This window comes from Strongylocentrotus purpuratus, unplaced genomic scaffold (genome assembly GCF_000002235.5).
Source record: "Strongylocentrotus purpuratus isolate Spur 01 unplaced genomic scaffold, Spur_5.0 spur5_scaffold_3, whole genome shotgun sequence".
In the NCBI taxonomy this organism is placed as follows: Eukaryota; Metazoa; Echinodermata; class Echinoidea; order Camarodonta; family Strongylocentrotidae; genus Strongylocentrotus; species Strongylocentrotus purpuratus.
In genome coordinates this window covers 31,355,743-31,371,750 of record NW_022145609.1, presented here as the reverse complement: position 1 = coordinate 31,371,750, position 16,008 = coordinate 31,355,743, and the positions used below count along the sequence as shown (strand labels likewise).

At 36.2% G+C, this 16,008-nt stretch overlaps 1 long non-coding RNA gene across 1 annotated transcript; it reads right to left on the bottom strand.

Annotated features, from left to right (window-relative positions):
* Nucleotides 1-12,717: 12,717 nt before the first annotated feature.
* On the bottom strand, nucleotides 12,718-14,615 carry LOC100893828. The gene is made up of 3 exons (XR_004066067.1): nucleotides 14,541-14,615; nucleotides 13,926-13,992; nucleotides 12,718-13,198 (listed from the first exon to the last, which is right to left on the bottom strand). It is a non-coding gene; the product is annotated as an uncharacterized LOC100893828 (long non-coding RNA).
* Between the last annotated feature and the right edge of the window lie 1,393 nt (nucleotides 14,616-16,008).

The window sequence follows — 16,008 nt, the reverse complement described above, 5'->3', positions numbered from 1 at the left end:
TGTCACGAGAAGCAATACACTTATTAGCATACTGGAAATGCTTTTGTTCTCTCAATGGAAAATCTATTTGACAGTTCTAGAGGAGAGGGAAAAAAAAAAAAAAAAAACTTTTTTATATGCATGCAAATTCCAAGAGTCTGTAGTTATTATTGTGAGACTGTTGGTGAAATGCATCTCTCCTTAATAAAAGAAGAAAAGATGTAGCTTCGGAGAGTATTGGAATGTAAATGGATAACTCTTATTTTTAGTCAAATAATTGCTTCATTTTTTTTTTCAGGGCTGTTGCCAAGTCAAATTTCCTTATGTTTGAGAAGTATTTAAGCTTCGAACTACATGCGTCTCAAGAATGTCATCTTTTTGTTTAAAAAAAACTTTTTTATATGCATGCAAATTCCAAGAGTCTGTAGTTTCTATTGTGAGACTGTTGAGTGGGTGAAATACATCACTCCTTAATAAGAGAAGAAAAGATGTAGCTTCGGAGAGTATTGGAATGTAAATGGATAACTCTTATTCTTAGTCAAATAATTGCTTCTTTTTTTCTTTTTTTTCAGGGCTGTTGCCAAGTCAAATTTCCTTATGTTTGAGAAGTATTTAAGCTTCGAACTACATGCGTCTCAAGAATGTCATCTTTTTGTTTAAATTTTTTTTTTTTTTTTTTTATATACATGCAAATTCCAAGGGTCTGTAGTTATTATTGTGAGACTGTTGGTGAAATGCATCACTCCTTAATAAGAGAAGAAAAGATGTAGCTTCGGAGAGTATTGGAATGTAAATGGATAACTCTTATTCTTAGTCAAATAATTGCTTCATTTTTTTTTTCAGGTGTACTTATCTATTATGTCACGAGAAGCAATACACTTATTAGCATACTGGAAATGCTTTTGTTCTCTCAATGGAAAATCTATTTGACAGTTCTAGAGGAGAGGGAAAAAAAAAAAAAAAAAAAAAAAAACTTCTTTATATGCATGCAAATTCCAAGAGTCTGTAGTTTCTATTGTGAGACTGTTGATTGGGTGAAATGCATCACTCCTTAATAAGAGAAGAAAAGATGTAGCTTCGGAGAGTATTGGAATGTAAATGGATAACTCTTATTCTTAGTCAAATAATTGCTTCATTTTTTTTCTTCAGGGCTGTTGCCAAGTCAAATTTTTCTTATGTTTGAGAAGTATTTAAGCTTCGAACTACATGCGTCTCAAGAATGTCATCTTTTTGTTTAAAAAAAAAAAACTTTTTTATATGCATGCAAATTCCAAGGGTCTGTAGTTATTATTGTGAGACTGTTGGTTAGGTGAAATGTATCACTCTTTAATAAGAAAAGAAAAGAGGTAGTTTCGGAGAGCATTGGAATGTAAATGGATAACTCTTATTCTTAGTCAAATTTAATTACTTTTTTTTTTCCAGGGCTGTTGACCAGCTGCATGTTTTTCATGTTGGTATTTACTTGGTAGTTAAGCTATTATATGGGAAGATACTGGTTTACAACCCTGTGATTATTAAGGATGTTCCCTTTTTATATGTTGATTATTGAAATGTAATTTACTCCTGAATACTTAATTCATTTGTGATTAATAGATTCAAGAGCCTTCAAAGATTGTCGTACATGACATGTTTTTTTTTTTTTTATAATTGCAAGGAAGCATTTATTTTGTGTATTCTGTAAGTCAGGCTATTATAGCACCTTCAATGTGGAGAGGGTACATAATCCTTTATAGCCTTATTTTCGGGAATGTTACCTTTAAATAGAAATTTTTAGAGTGGGAGGGGTGGGGCGGGAGAGCTGCAATATTGCATGCCTTACATGTATCAGTTTCTTTCCCAGATGACGGGGTTTCGTTCTTGCTTTTCGTGGGGTCCTTTAAGGTGGGGGATTGGCTCTGGGACTGGGTTAAATTTTCTTGTGTGTGATAGGTTATGGATGTTCTGATTAATTGTAAATTGTTCTCCCTCAACGTGAAAGGGATCAGGGACAGAGATAAAAGGGAACGCATATTTTTCTGGTGTAAAGATAAAGGGGCGGACATTGTTTTCCTACAAGAAACATTTAGTACTAGCGATTGTGAGGACAAGTGGGCTTCAATGTGGGAGGGTTCAACTTATTTAAGTCATGGTTCTAATCACAGTAAAGGAGTTCTCGTTTTGATTGCGCCGAGGATAGATATTGAGATATTGCAAGTCTTAAAAGACAGTGAGGGTAGATATATTTTTATAGACTGTAAGTTTCAAGGTGTTAGGTTGATTTTAGGCAATGTGTATTTTCCAACAAGAAATTTTGAGAGTGATCAATTGCAATTTCTTCGAAAATTACGCAATAATCTGGCTAAGTTAAATAAAGATAACTACCCGGTTATATTAGGTGGTGATTTTAACATGATTAGGGACATTGAATTTGATTATAACGGGAAATCTTCAAACAGGATTTCGAAAAGATTTAATCGAGAATTTGAAAAATTCATGGAAGATTTGCAGCTTTTGGATATTTGGAGATGTAGGCATTCTTTAAAAAGGCAATTCACTTATATGCAAAACAATCCCTTTATGCAAAGTAGACTAGATTACTGGATAATATCAGAATGTCTAGAGGAAATGGTTATGAAGTGCGATATAATTCCATCTGTTGCCCCTGATCATCATTCAATATTTTTACGTTTATTTGACAAAACAGTCAATAAAACGAATGGAAGAAAAGGGTCATATTGGAAATTCAATAATAGTTTATGTGAAAATGAAGATTATGTTAGAGAGTTAAAAAAGAAAATTTGTCAATTAAAAAACGAACTGCAAACTAAAATAAAAGACAAAAGGTTGTTATGGGATTTTTTAAAAATGAAAATTCGGAGCTTTACACAAAAATTTTCAAAAAAATTGGCTGATCAAAGAAGAACAATAAGAACAGATTTAGAAAAAGAAATACAATGTTTAGAACAACAATTGACGGAAAGCACTAATGCAGATACTTTAGAAAAATTGGAAAATACAAAAAAAAAATTAAAGGAAGTTTATAGCTATGTAAATGAAGGAATTAGGATTCGATCACGAGCCTCGTGGTACGAAAGCGGAGAAAGGGATTCGCGTTATTTCAATCAATTAATGCAAAATAACAAAAGAAAGAGTACTATTAAAAAAATTAAAACCTCAGATGGTGCTATTTGCTGCGATGAAAAAAGGATAACTGAAGAAATCCGGAAGTTTTACAGCATGTTGTACAGTAAAGTAGAGTACGAGTGCTCGGATAATTGTTATAATAGTTTCTTTCAAGGTTTACCGAAATTGACTGAAAAATCTCGAGAAAACTGTGAAGGATCTATAAGTAATAAAGAATGCCTAGAAATCTTACAAGAATTAAAACAGAACAAATCACCTGGAAATGACGGTTTTTCTTCAGAATTCTATCGTACCTTTTGGCCGGATATTGGAGATTTAGTTAAAGATGCCTTGAATGAAGCATATAGATTAGGAGAATTAGCATCGTCTCAAAAACAAGCTGTAATTACGTTAATCGCTAAAGATGGGAAAGATCCCTTTTCACTGAAAAATTATAGACCCATTTCCCTTCTTAATGTCGATTATAAAATTTTAACAAAAATTTTGGCTAAGCGAATCAAGAAAGTATTAAATGAGATCATTATGGGAGATCAGGTAGGCTACATGAAAGGGAGGAATATTGGTGAGGCCATTCGCATTATAGATGATATTATTTTTCATACATCCCGTTACAATTTATCTGGTTTTTTGTTAGCTATAGACTTCGAAAAAGCTTTTGACTCAATTTCACATCAATTTCTTCAAAAAGTTCTGTCGTCATTTGGTTTCGGTCCATCCTTTCAAAAGTGGGTTAAAGTTTTATACACGAACACTCTAAGTTGTGTATTAACTGAAGGAGGGTCCACTGGTTATTTCAAAGTAGAAAGGGGAGTAAGACAGGGAGACCCTCTTTCTCCGTACCTCTTTATCTTGTGTATTGAAGTAATGGCACACAAATTACGAATAGATAATTTGGTGGACGGAATTAATTTTGGAGATAAGGAAACTAAACTAGTAACTTATGCGGATGATATGACAATTTTTGTTCGCAATAAAAAATCAATTAATAGGTTAAAAGTATTATTTGCAGATTTCGAAAAAATTTCTGGACTGAAAATAAACAACGACAAGACTAAAATATTAAGGTTAGGTTTATGTCAACGTTTAGATTGTGATTTTGCTTTTGGCGAAATAGTTGACTTTCTTAAGGTTTTAGGGATTTTCTTTTCCCTCGATGAACACAAGAAAGAAGATCTAAATTATAAAGAAATCTTAAGTAAAATAAAAACACTTTTAAATTTTTGGAAGCAAAGAGATTTAACACTTATGGGTAAGATTCAACTATTGAAGGTGCACATTTATTCTAAAGTTCTTTATCGGGCGTCACTTACTCCTGTTCCAAAATGGGTTTATGATTCACTGGATGAATTAACTTTTGATTTCATATGGAAAGGAAAAACAGATAAAATCAATAGAAACACCATGTTCTTAGACTATAAGCAAGGGGGGTTAAAGATGTTAAATTTTTCTGCACAAGTTAAATCGCAGCGAATTATGTGGATTCAAAAACTTCTAAACAAAGATGAAGACATGAAATGGAAACAATATTTTAACTTTGTCACTGAACACGTGGGTGGAGATTTGATATTTTCATGTGACTATATACCAAGTTTATTAAAAGTGAAAGCTCCACAATTTTATATGGATTTATTAGAAGATTGGGTGAATACAAGACATATAAGGAGTATAGACATTGGTGATGTGGTAATTTTTAATAATAAACTTATTCGATATAAAGGAAGTTGTATATACGATAAGAGGTTGTATGACAAAGGAATTTACAAATTAAAACATATTCTGGAAAACGATGGTAAACTAAAATGTGACAGGCATTTTATCGATTTAGGTGTTGAAGTAAATGAAATTGAAAAGATCAAGCACTTTTATGCCTGTTTACCAGTTTGTTGGAAAAATAATTTTAGAAAGGGAGAAGAAAAAAATAATTCTGGAACTGATTTCACTTTGGGGAAGAAAACAACTAATATAGCTGATCTAAAATCAAAACAAATTTATGTACAATTAATAAAGAAAGATGATTTTAAACCTTTGGTTTTTGAGAGAATTGGAAGGAACTATGGTTTTTCCTGTAAGGAAATAGAAAACATATTTTTAAGACTAAGACAGTGTACACTTAACAGTCGATTAAGAGAGTTTCAGTTCAAACTTATACATAATATATTATATACAAACCATCACCTCTTCCGTTTTGGTCTTGTCTCGACTAAGTTATGCTCATTTTGCGAAAAAGATGAAGAAACATATAAACATTTATTCTATACTTGTGAATTTGCACAATCAGTGTGGGGAATGTGCACGAGATTTTTAGACTTTGAAATACACAACTGTAGTTTGGAGGAAATTCTGTATGGGAAAGAGGAGAGTAATAAAGGAAAATATCAATTAATGAATCATGTTTTAATTCTTGTTAAATATCTGATTTATAGAAATAGAGAACTTAAAAAACCACCCTCTTTTAATGAAATAAAGAATAGTATAATAGGGGATAAAGTAGAAGAAAGGAAATTGGCTGCAATGAGGGGAACTCTCACTATTCATTTTTCGAAATGGGAAAACCTGAGTATTAGACAAACAATTGGAACCCAGAGCCAGTCGTCCACCGGTTAAGAGGGGGGGGGGGGGGAGGGGGATAAGGGAGAGGTCGGGTAGGGTAGGGTTAACAAAAAGAGAAAACTTTTTTCTCGGGACAACAGTATAAAAGAAGTATAAGTTGCTACATTGTTAAAACAAAAATTTTGGATTATATAACTGCATATGTTTTCTTTGAAAATATGAATTTTTGTGTCGAATATGATGTATAGGAACTAACTATGTAAGTTTTCTTTGAAGTCGTTTGTAAGACAAAAATTTATACTGATTTATAATGTCATCACATTTGCAGTGAGTGTTACATATGATGATTGTAATTTGTACTATGATTATAATTTGTTTCAAGAGAGAAAAGAATAAAAACTGACCATAAAAAAAAAAAAAAAATTTGGCCGTTGCATTTCTGTAAGTATTTATCTGCTTATTTGTTGTTGCTTTGTCAGTCAAGCGCGTAGCCAGGATTTAATTTTAGGGGGGCGGTCGTGAGCCCGCGAAGCGGGCGAATCACTTACAGAGCGCTCTCCCTAGGGGGGTGGGTGCGGGGAGGGGGGAGTTTCCTGTTTCATTAAATTATTAGAGAAACAAGGCAAATTATTAGAGAAAGAAGACGATTCGGTGTACCGTTCTCGACTCTAATCCCCCCCTCCTTCACGAAGCTCGGAATTAAGCTTTGACGTTTCATTAAATTATTAGAGAGAGAAGGCTATTCGGTGTACCGTTCTCGACTCTTAATCCTTGTCTGAATTCAGTTCCCCTCTCCCGCGCGAAGCGCAGAAGCTCTGACGTTTCATTAAATTATTAGAGAAAGAAGACGATTCGTTCTACCGTTCTCGACTCTAATTAATCCTTGTCTGAATTCAGTTTGACGTTTCATTAAATTAATAGAGAAAGAAGGCTATTCGTAGTACTGTTCTCGACTCTTCATCCTTGTCTGAATTCAGCCCCCCCGCGAAGCGCGGAAGCTTTAACATTTCATTAAATTGTTAGGGAAAGAAGACGATCCGATGTACCGTTCTTGACTCTTAATCCATGTCTGAATTCAGCCCCCCCCTCCTTCGCGAAGCGTGGAAGCTTAGATGTTTCATTGAATTGTTAGAGGAAGAAGACGATTCGATGTACCGTTCTCGACCCTTAATCCATGTCTGAATTCAGTCCCCCCCCCCCCTCCTTCGCGAAGCGCGGAAGCTTTGACGTTTTATTAAATTATTATGTCTGAAATTTCAATTTTTTTTCTTTGTCTGCTCCTTTTTTTTCCTACGTCCTCTTGCTTTTTTCTCTTCTCTCTCTCTCTCTCTCTTTCTCTCTCTCTCTTTTTAGCCGGCTTTTTTTTGGGGAGGGTGACCACCCCCATCGCCCCCCCTGGCTACGTGCCTGTTGTCAGTATTGCCAGTCTTTATATAGGAGTAAAGCCTGTTCACATATTACGCCATGACCCCTCGAGCAAATATAAGTACAGTGCGCTTCATATTTCTGTATCTTATTTCTGTATCCAGTTACATTTTTACATTCTCACTTGCCATTTACTCTACCGAAGAAAAAAATGGGGAAAAAGGTAAAAACAAAACATAACAAAATAAACGCGCCGTAGTTTGCCATGGCTTATGTGAACAAGCCTCAAGCTTTTCCTCCTGAAGCAATTCATCCTAAACTGAAGACAGAGCCTAAACGTGATGTTGCAAGAATGTTTACCTGCCACCGGAGCAGAGAAGATTGCAGTTGCCGCCTTCGCCCGTTTTGCGCGTGTGGCAGAGATTGGAGACGTAGCCATCGTTGGGATGTGGCTGTGGTAGATGTTGCTGAAGTGATATCGGTTGCCGGTAGAGAACTAAATGTAGCAACCTCGGTGCAACCTTGACTTGATGTGGGGGTGAATGTTGTAGATTCTGTACCTCCTTAAAATCAATTGATTTCAGTAATAATAAAGAGTCTTTTTGGTGAAATATGAAACTACAACCCTTTCTTGCATACACAACTTATGTTTTACAGCAATTAACGTAGCCTTAACGTATTCACACTTCATATTAAATTGCTGGAATGAACTATTTCTAGCGGTGTTCATCTGCTTAATAAATATGACAAAGACAAAATATATTATATTTTTAAAACACATTGCAGTACAATAAACTTTGGCTTTAACACGACCGCAAATATTTAGAAAAATTAACTCATGAGCAATTTTAATACCCTGTAATTGTAAAACCTATATAATTTATTTTCGGATAACATAATACGTCATTGTCATGTTCAAACATTTCATAGGGTGATGCACAAGGCTTTTAACAATTTCCTTAGTTTGATTTTTCGAAAGTATTTGCAATCGCTTTCTTTATAAATGATTGAGCCATGTCCCGTTACCCACGTCATAAAAGCAACACCTCATTTTGAGTTCCTAAGTCCCTAAGCCAACTCACCTACTTCCTTTTCACAAATGTAGTAATGCTTGTTAGAACTGTCATCGTCGAGCCATTGGAAAGAAGCGGAAGAATTCATCACGAAGCAAGTTCCTCCGTCATCGAATGTCGAGGTGGTTTTACCGAAATTAGCATAGGTTATGGTAGAATTATCGAGCCAGGTCACAGCACTTAACCCGATCCATACCTCTCCGTACAATGGGCCGTTTAACTCCAAGAAGTCTCCTTCTTCCTGTGATCCGATGTAGACCAGATGCATGCCTAGGTTTTCACAGATTAGCTTGGATACGTGGTAAGTGGTTTCTTGTGGGGAGAAGTAATAGCAGGACCCGCCATATTCGATTTGAGTCGGATCACATGGTACTAGAATACAAAACGAAAACAAAAAACACGAGGGAGAGAGAGAGGGAGATGACAGACTACATTATGGCGTTACCTGTGCCTGGGAGGCGAAAGGCGAACTGAATGACTGTAATGCTTGGTTCTCTTCGCCTGGTATAACTGATTAGGGGTGTGCAATGGACCTCTATTCCGGGTTCCCCCTTATACGCTTCTACGTAACGTGCAGCGGGTTCTTAATGTGCAAAGGTGGTGACTCTCCTGAACACGCGGGGCCTCTATTTAAGTTCCTATGGGCGGGACAGTGTTTTTCACTGTCATAATTATAGCCTGCGTTTGTGAACAGGGGACGGGTACGTGAACACACAACGTAGGCTTCAGACATCCGCCCTGATTGGATTCGAACGCACAGGCCCGAATTCACAAAGGAGGTTTGTCGACAAACCTAGGTTTATGTGCCTCATATGACGCGTTTCGACGCATTTCAAACCAAGGTACAAACCTTGGTTTGAAACGCGTCGAACCGCACATAAATCTAAGTTTGTCGACAAACCTTCTTTGTGAATTCGGGCCACAATCTTTGATACAACAGGCAGACGCTTTACCGACTGAGCCAATTTGCCTCCTAGCTTACACACCTTACACCAGAGCCCCGAGAGAAAAAATATTCCCTGAAAGGTATGGCTCTTCATATGCCTTCTTATTCTAAATATGACATGTAGTAACAGCTTAAATATGTCGGCCTCATTTTTATCCCACATATTTGTGAGCGCTATATAAAAAACGGAATATTATTATTACTATTATTACAGTGTTTGTTACTTTTACCAAGACTAGACTAGTTGCCGTGGAAACGCTATAAGGAATACTATTCTTAATGTTTGTCATAGTCTTGATGAAGACATTAGGTAACGTCAACAATTGTGACCTAATAAAAACTGTTGGATTTAAAGCATCAACCTTCTCTTCTTCATCATTTTGTTTGCGTCATCATATCATGCCAACACGTGGATCTAATATCGGATTTATATTGTACAGTTAACAACTTAATAACTCATACCCTGACCAAGTTTTGGCATTTGTTAAGTATGTGATTAAATTGATTTGTCCCGATTTTGTTGTTGTTGAGAATGTGAAATATTAAAGCTTATAGTATTCAACAACGGTCCTAACTTAACCAGTCTACCTTTCATTCTTGAGTTACTAAAGTCACAAAAATAAAAATTTGCAAGGGATATGAACTATTTAGCTGTTAACTGTATATATATATATATATACTCGTTGTAAACGAAATTTCATTACTCATCGCCTTCTTTTCACAAATGTAATACTCTATGTCGTTTGAGGTTTTGGCTGTACGATCAAACCAGTGTATTTGAGGATATGTTACCATTATAAAACAAGTTCCCCCGAGATTGAAATCAATCGAATATCCTTTGAAACTGTTAAAGGTCATCTGTGAACCGTCTTGCCAGGTGATACTGTCTAATCCTATCCAGTAATCTGTGTTATTGTCAGGAAGGATAGACACCAAAAAACCTTGCTCTCCCTCGTATCCGATCGAGACCAGATGCATTCCATAAGTCTCGCAAAATGATTTCATCAACAGGAAGGTGTCAGGGAAAGGATTGACGTAATAGCAGGACCCACCGTAAATGTAGTTGACAACTGGGACCCCATAACAATCTGGAAGAAAGGGGGAAATTGATGGTCAAATCTCATGTCGATGATATTATCAAAGAATTATTTTCGGGTCTTCATCAAGCTCTACCATTTGTATGCCATGCTGGTTATCGTGGATTTGTTTCTATTTCATGTGAGAGATTGAGAACAAAATGGAATTTATCCTTATACCATGGTCCTTCTGAAGTTGGAGGAGGGTGCGCTCATCGGTCGGTCGTAAAAGTCAATTGAACTCTCTGTAAACGCCACTATCCACTATCAAGTATACCACCGGATGCTCTCACTTTCCCCATTAGAACCAGTGATTAAGCGTCTTTGATGTTTAATTCATTAACCTCCCCTTGTGATTCAAACAATTTTTTAATCATTAGAGACGTTTTTTTAAAACAAGTAACATGGACTTTGTTGTTGTGTTTCCCTTTATTTTGCTCAGGAGAAGAAAAAAAATCATATATTTGTGCTCACCTCCTTTCTTCTCACAGATGGCATAGTGAAGGTTTGATCCGTGATCGTCGAGCCACCGGAACGAGGACGACGAGCTCATCATCGAATGTCGAGGTGGTTATATTGAAATTGGCATAGGTCAGACTAGAACTATCGAGCCAGGTCACATCACTAAGCCCGATCCACGTACCGATTATCGTATATGGTGCTTGGTTTATATCCAAAAAATCCTGTTCTTCTTGAGAACCTATGTAGACCAAATGCATTTCCATGCTCTCACAAAGTGCCTTGGATGTGTTGTAATTTTAAATAATTCCGGAGAAGTAATAGCAAGACCCTTGGAATTCGAAAAGAGCTGGATCACATGCTACACACAAAAATGGAAAGGGGATGAATAGATTATGCTGACATTTGCGGCAGCATTGTTAAAAGCTATGTTTATTGTGAGTTCTGTTCAATACATTACTCATACAGAATCCCAAAAAAAAATCGTCCTGAATTTACAGGGCTACAAAGGTACTTTATCTGCCGGACGATTTGTAGAAAACATGAGCTCAGTTAAAAAGATAAAGATGTGGAAGTCAAGGTAGTCGTCTGACCCGACTGCATAATGGTCAATAAATGTGCAACAATAGTTTATGCGTTTCAGTGAATATGATTTCCGGCAAGATTTTCGTTAGATTTGCCATACACCGCTAATCTGATATACTACATGATACTGTTTCTTTCACAATGCAATTGCATGACCAGAACTCAACTTTATCTTTAAGCTAAATTTATACTCTAAAAGCAAGCGTTCTTAGACGCAACGGTACATGCGCGGAACACTGTTTTTTGCTTGCCGATAGACCGATATCAAAAGGCTTGCAAACGCTTACCCGCTCCAGACGGGTTGAACAAAGTTGAACTTTGAAAGCGTTTCCCTGCGATTCTTATTGCCGTCTCCAAAAACTGAACCACTAGCGTTTGAGAGTGAGTGGAAATCCAGCTTTACGCAACACGCTCTAAAGTGACGCACAAAATGTATGCACAAAATGGAGCGCCGTGAAAGAAAATCCAGACTATCTTTATATATCTATCTTATTTGTTTAAGAAAAGAAATCAAGTCCACGAATATTCTACCCGACAGGCGTTTTCCTATCACCTTCCTAGAACGAGAACAAGCTTTGCTCAAAATACCTTAATATATACAGGTCCTAAGTTCTGGAATTCTCTCGATTCTGTGATTAAAAGGTCTGTAAGTGTACATATATTCAGAAGAAAATTGAAAAGTTATTATTTGAATACATATTGTCATTCCTGATTCTTGACTATTCTTGTCTCCAAACTGTATACTTATTATATTCATTACAATGAGTACCTATAAACGGTATGACCATACCAACTATGTTTATAATATACTCATATGGAGAACAAACTATATTGTAATATTGTTTCAATAAGCTGCAGATATATTCCCTTCCCTTTTCCTTGTCTGTTGTAGTTAACTGTGAGTATCGGTTCATGTATCCCTGTAATCTCCCTTTCCCTGTTTTAGCGTGTATTTGTATTTTATAAACTTTACTTTAGTTAATTATGTCATGTTTAGTTTAAGGAGCCTATCCACAACAAGCTCTGCTTTTCCATAGGCTCCGCCACTGTATCTCTTAAGTTAAACTTAATGGACAATATTCTGAATAGTGTGTACCGGTATTGTATGTACATGTATAAAATAATCATTTTAAATATGTTGTTACACTCTTTGTAAAATGAGATATTGTGGAAACCAATAAACTATCTATCTATCTATATACGATCTGCGCATGAAAGAACTGTACACAAATTGGGGGAAATCATAAAGAAAAGGGAGATTGAGAAGAAAAGTAAAAAATCTGGCAGAATGGAAACAAAATTTGGCAAAATCGAGAAGGAAATAGGAAGAATCGGGAAGTCTGTGGCTTGCCCCGGCTGAAAGGTAGGGTGCCTTCGCGAAGTTCGCGTACGCCACTGGGTGATTGGCAGCGCAGTACGAACACTTTAACCCATACCTTGGATTTTTGTTTTGTTTTGAAATGTACTTTCCCCTTTTCTCTCTTTTTTTAAGCCTTTAAAAAAAAGGGGGGCACGGCCGGCTGTGCCCCCGCCTGAATCCGAGGCCTTGTGCGTGTGTGGGGTGAGGAGATTTCAGGTTAGCGCGATTGGATTTTCAGGGGCCTGGCACAACTAGTTCAACACAGATTAACCCTCGTGTATGTTTAAATGATATCTGAATCACAATCTTCAGTACTCACCGCCCTCTTTTTCGCAAATGCAATTATGCTTGTTGTCGATGATGTCATCACGCCAATAGGTTGGGAACGGTATATGCATTACGAAATAAGTTCCTCCTTCATCAAAATCATAGAAATATCCTCTGAACCTGTTGTAAGTCAAGTTTGAACCGTCTTGCCAAGTCACACTGTCTAGTCCTATCCAGTATTCTGAGCTATTGTCGGGTAGGTTGTAGACCAAGAAGTCCTGTTCTAGCTTTGATCCTATCAAGACCAGATGCATTCCCAGATCCTCGCAAGAGACTTTCGATGTGTAAAAGTCAGACGGGTTTCGAGAGAAATGGTACAAGGACCCATCGAATTCAACCTGATTCACATCACAAGCTGCAAGACAAAAATAGAATCAAACGAGCAGATATTGCTATCCAATTTTGTAATTTTTTCAAATGATATGCTGATTCTAAAGTGAATTCGATTTTTCCCATAGAAAATATGCTATGGGCTTTTATGACTTCATATCGTCAATAAAGTCTTCCGCAAATACAAAGTTTACCTTTTTGCGATTTGAGGCTTCCATCTCAATGAAAAATAATCATTGATAATGCATCCACTATTTTGAGAGGTGATTAATAAAACCTACAAGTTTCTATTTGATTTGTGCATAAGTTCCATAATTCTCAACTTTGGGGCTGGCTTGAGGTTTTTTTTTTTTAACGAGTACCCGCAAACGTACGTGCAATGTCCGTGAAATATCGGTTTAAAAATATGCAAGACTTGAAAGATAAAATTCAAAAAACGCGCGATGATATTTCCATGCGTTGCGGAAGGAGTCCTGAAATATTAACAACAGCAAAAGGTTTATAGAATATAGGCCTAGATGGGATTGTTTCTAACAAAATGACGACATATGGAATTAAGGTCAATTTTCTTGTTTCAAATTTCAAAATACACATTTTTCACTAATGTGTTTTTCATAAAGAGTTACTTTATGACCTCGGGCCCTGATTCCTTTATTTAAACCTTCTTCGCATTTTTGTGTGATTCGTATAATGGAATACCAGTAGTCAAATAGAATAGAATAGAAAAGAATAGGAAAGATGAAATTACAAACCTTCCCCGGTACTGAGATATATTTGCGTACTGATCACAAATGTAAGAATGTAAAAAGTAAAGTCCATCTGTAAGATAAACACAATTATTATTTTATTAAGACTAACAAAAGGATAACGTTTTCATCAATACTTTGTACTTATCTTCTAATTTACAAAAGTCTTCTAACTACATGAACCTGCTGACCGACGATGGATAATATAAAAAAACAAAAACAAAAAGTATGTCGTATCATCTCAAGCTACTAAGTAATAAATTAAGTGATACATAATGTGTTTAACAAATGCAATAAAAAACAACAACTATGGTTTGTTGTCCTATTAAAGGGACAATCGATCGGGTGAATCGCATTTCACCAACACAAGCAATCCACCACATACGCACACGCTCACATACACGAACGCACCCACAGCTCCTGCACACACACCAGCGCCCCATATAATATCTTCACACCGCATAAACTCAATCCTGCGGGTGACGCGAATGGGGAAAATACCCATTTATTTCCCACAAATTAATACTATACATTGGGTATCAGATACCTTAGGTTTGAACATATCTTCTAAAAGATTTTTCTAGGTGTTTAAAAAAAATATTTTTTATGAATAAAACGTACCTTGAGTTTATGAAAAACTCTGGCAAAATCCAGGTTTTAGGGAAGAGGACGACTTACAAGAGACCACCGTCTTCCTCCTATGATGGCTATGACGTGCTCTGTCATCTGAAGCAAATCATTATTTTCGAAGTGCAAAAAATCGCTTTCGACAAGGGTTGACAAAGTTTTCCAATAATTGATACATAAGAAAGCACTTCATGCCCAGACTTGTTCAATATTGCGTGCTTCTGCACGGGAGAAATAATTCTATACTTTCTGAGTGAACGTGCTTCGCTAAATTTTTCGTGATTTATCTACTTTTTAAACAAAGAGGAGGATCTATACAAGAGAAAATGTTAGGTAGCGTAAAACAGGATGAATAGATATAGACATGAGAGCAAGAATGAGGCGTACGGTGTACTCATTTATAATTAATGATGAACTTAAAGCTCATTGCAAAAGGACCGTGTCATTTCATGAGGGGGGGGGGGGGAAATTTGTCAAAAACACTTTGATTTTATTGATCATTCCTATTAATGTCATCACACTTTCAATTTTCTTTGATTGCATTACGCCACTGTTCACTCCCTTCCTTTGCGTGGGTGTGTGTCCCATTTACTAGTATGTCTGTTCCCAATTCCATCTCTCTTCCTTTTTTCTCTGTTGTACACATTTTGATCATCTTCCTTTACTCTCATTTCACTCAACTACAAGCTCTGTTTCTCACTCTCTCATTCTACATCTTCTTTCTCTCCCTCTCTATCTCTCTCTCTCTCTCACTCTCTCTCTCTCTCATCCATTTCTTTCGTTCCCTCTATCTAACTCACTCTCTCTCTCTCCACCTGTCTCCATCTGTCTGTCTGTCTGTCTCTTTCTCTCTCTTCTGCCTGTTCTTTTGCTCTGTTCACTCTATCTGTCTTGCTTGTTCTTTACAATTGGTATCTCTTTCTACATCTAGTCACCAACTCAGCAAACAGGTAAATAGGAAACCTCCACAATCAAGTAGTATTTATACATAAATACTTATATATATTTCTTTATTCATTATCATACAGCAATTAACGGTTACATAAATATTCAAAAGTACAATATAAAAAACATATCTTTACGTTTACATAGCTATGACTTTAGAATCAATTGTATTAATACTTTATCCTATGTAATATATATATATATATATGTAAAAGTTGAACAGTCGATACTGAGCTGTACGAATAATGACATGAGGCAAAGTTCTCACCAATCAATATAAATTTTTCTACAATGTCAACTTCAGTATCTGGAAGTCAGAAATATGTGTACAGGAGAAGAAAAGAATCTTGTGTTGGTTGGGAATAAATCATTATTTTACTTCTTGTCTCCCTGAAACAGAAACAAGTACACACAAATCACGATGTTTCTTTATGGAAGATGTTTACCAACTTTTACAATTCAACTCCTTATCTGAGGGTGGTGACCCCCATGGAATTTAAATAGGCTTTCAGCAGGT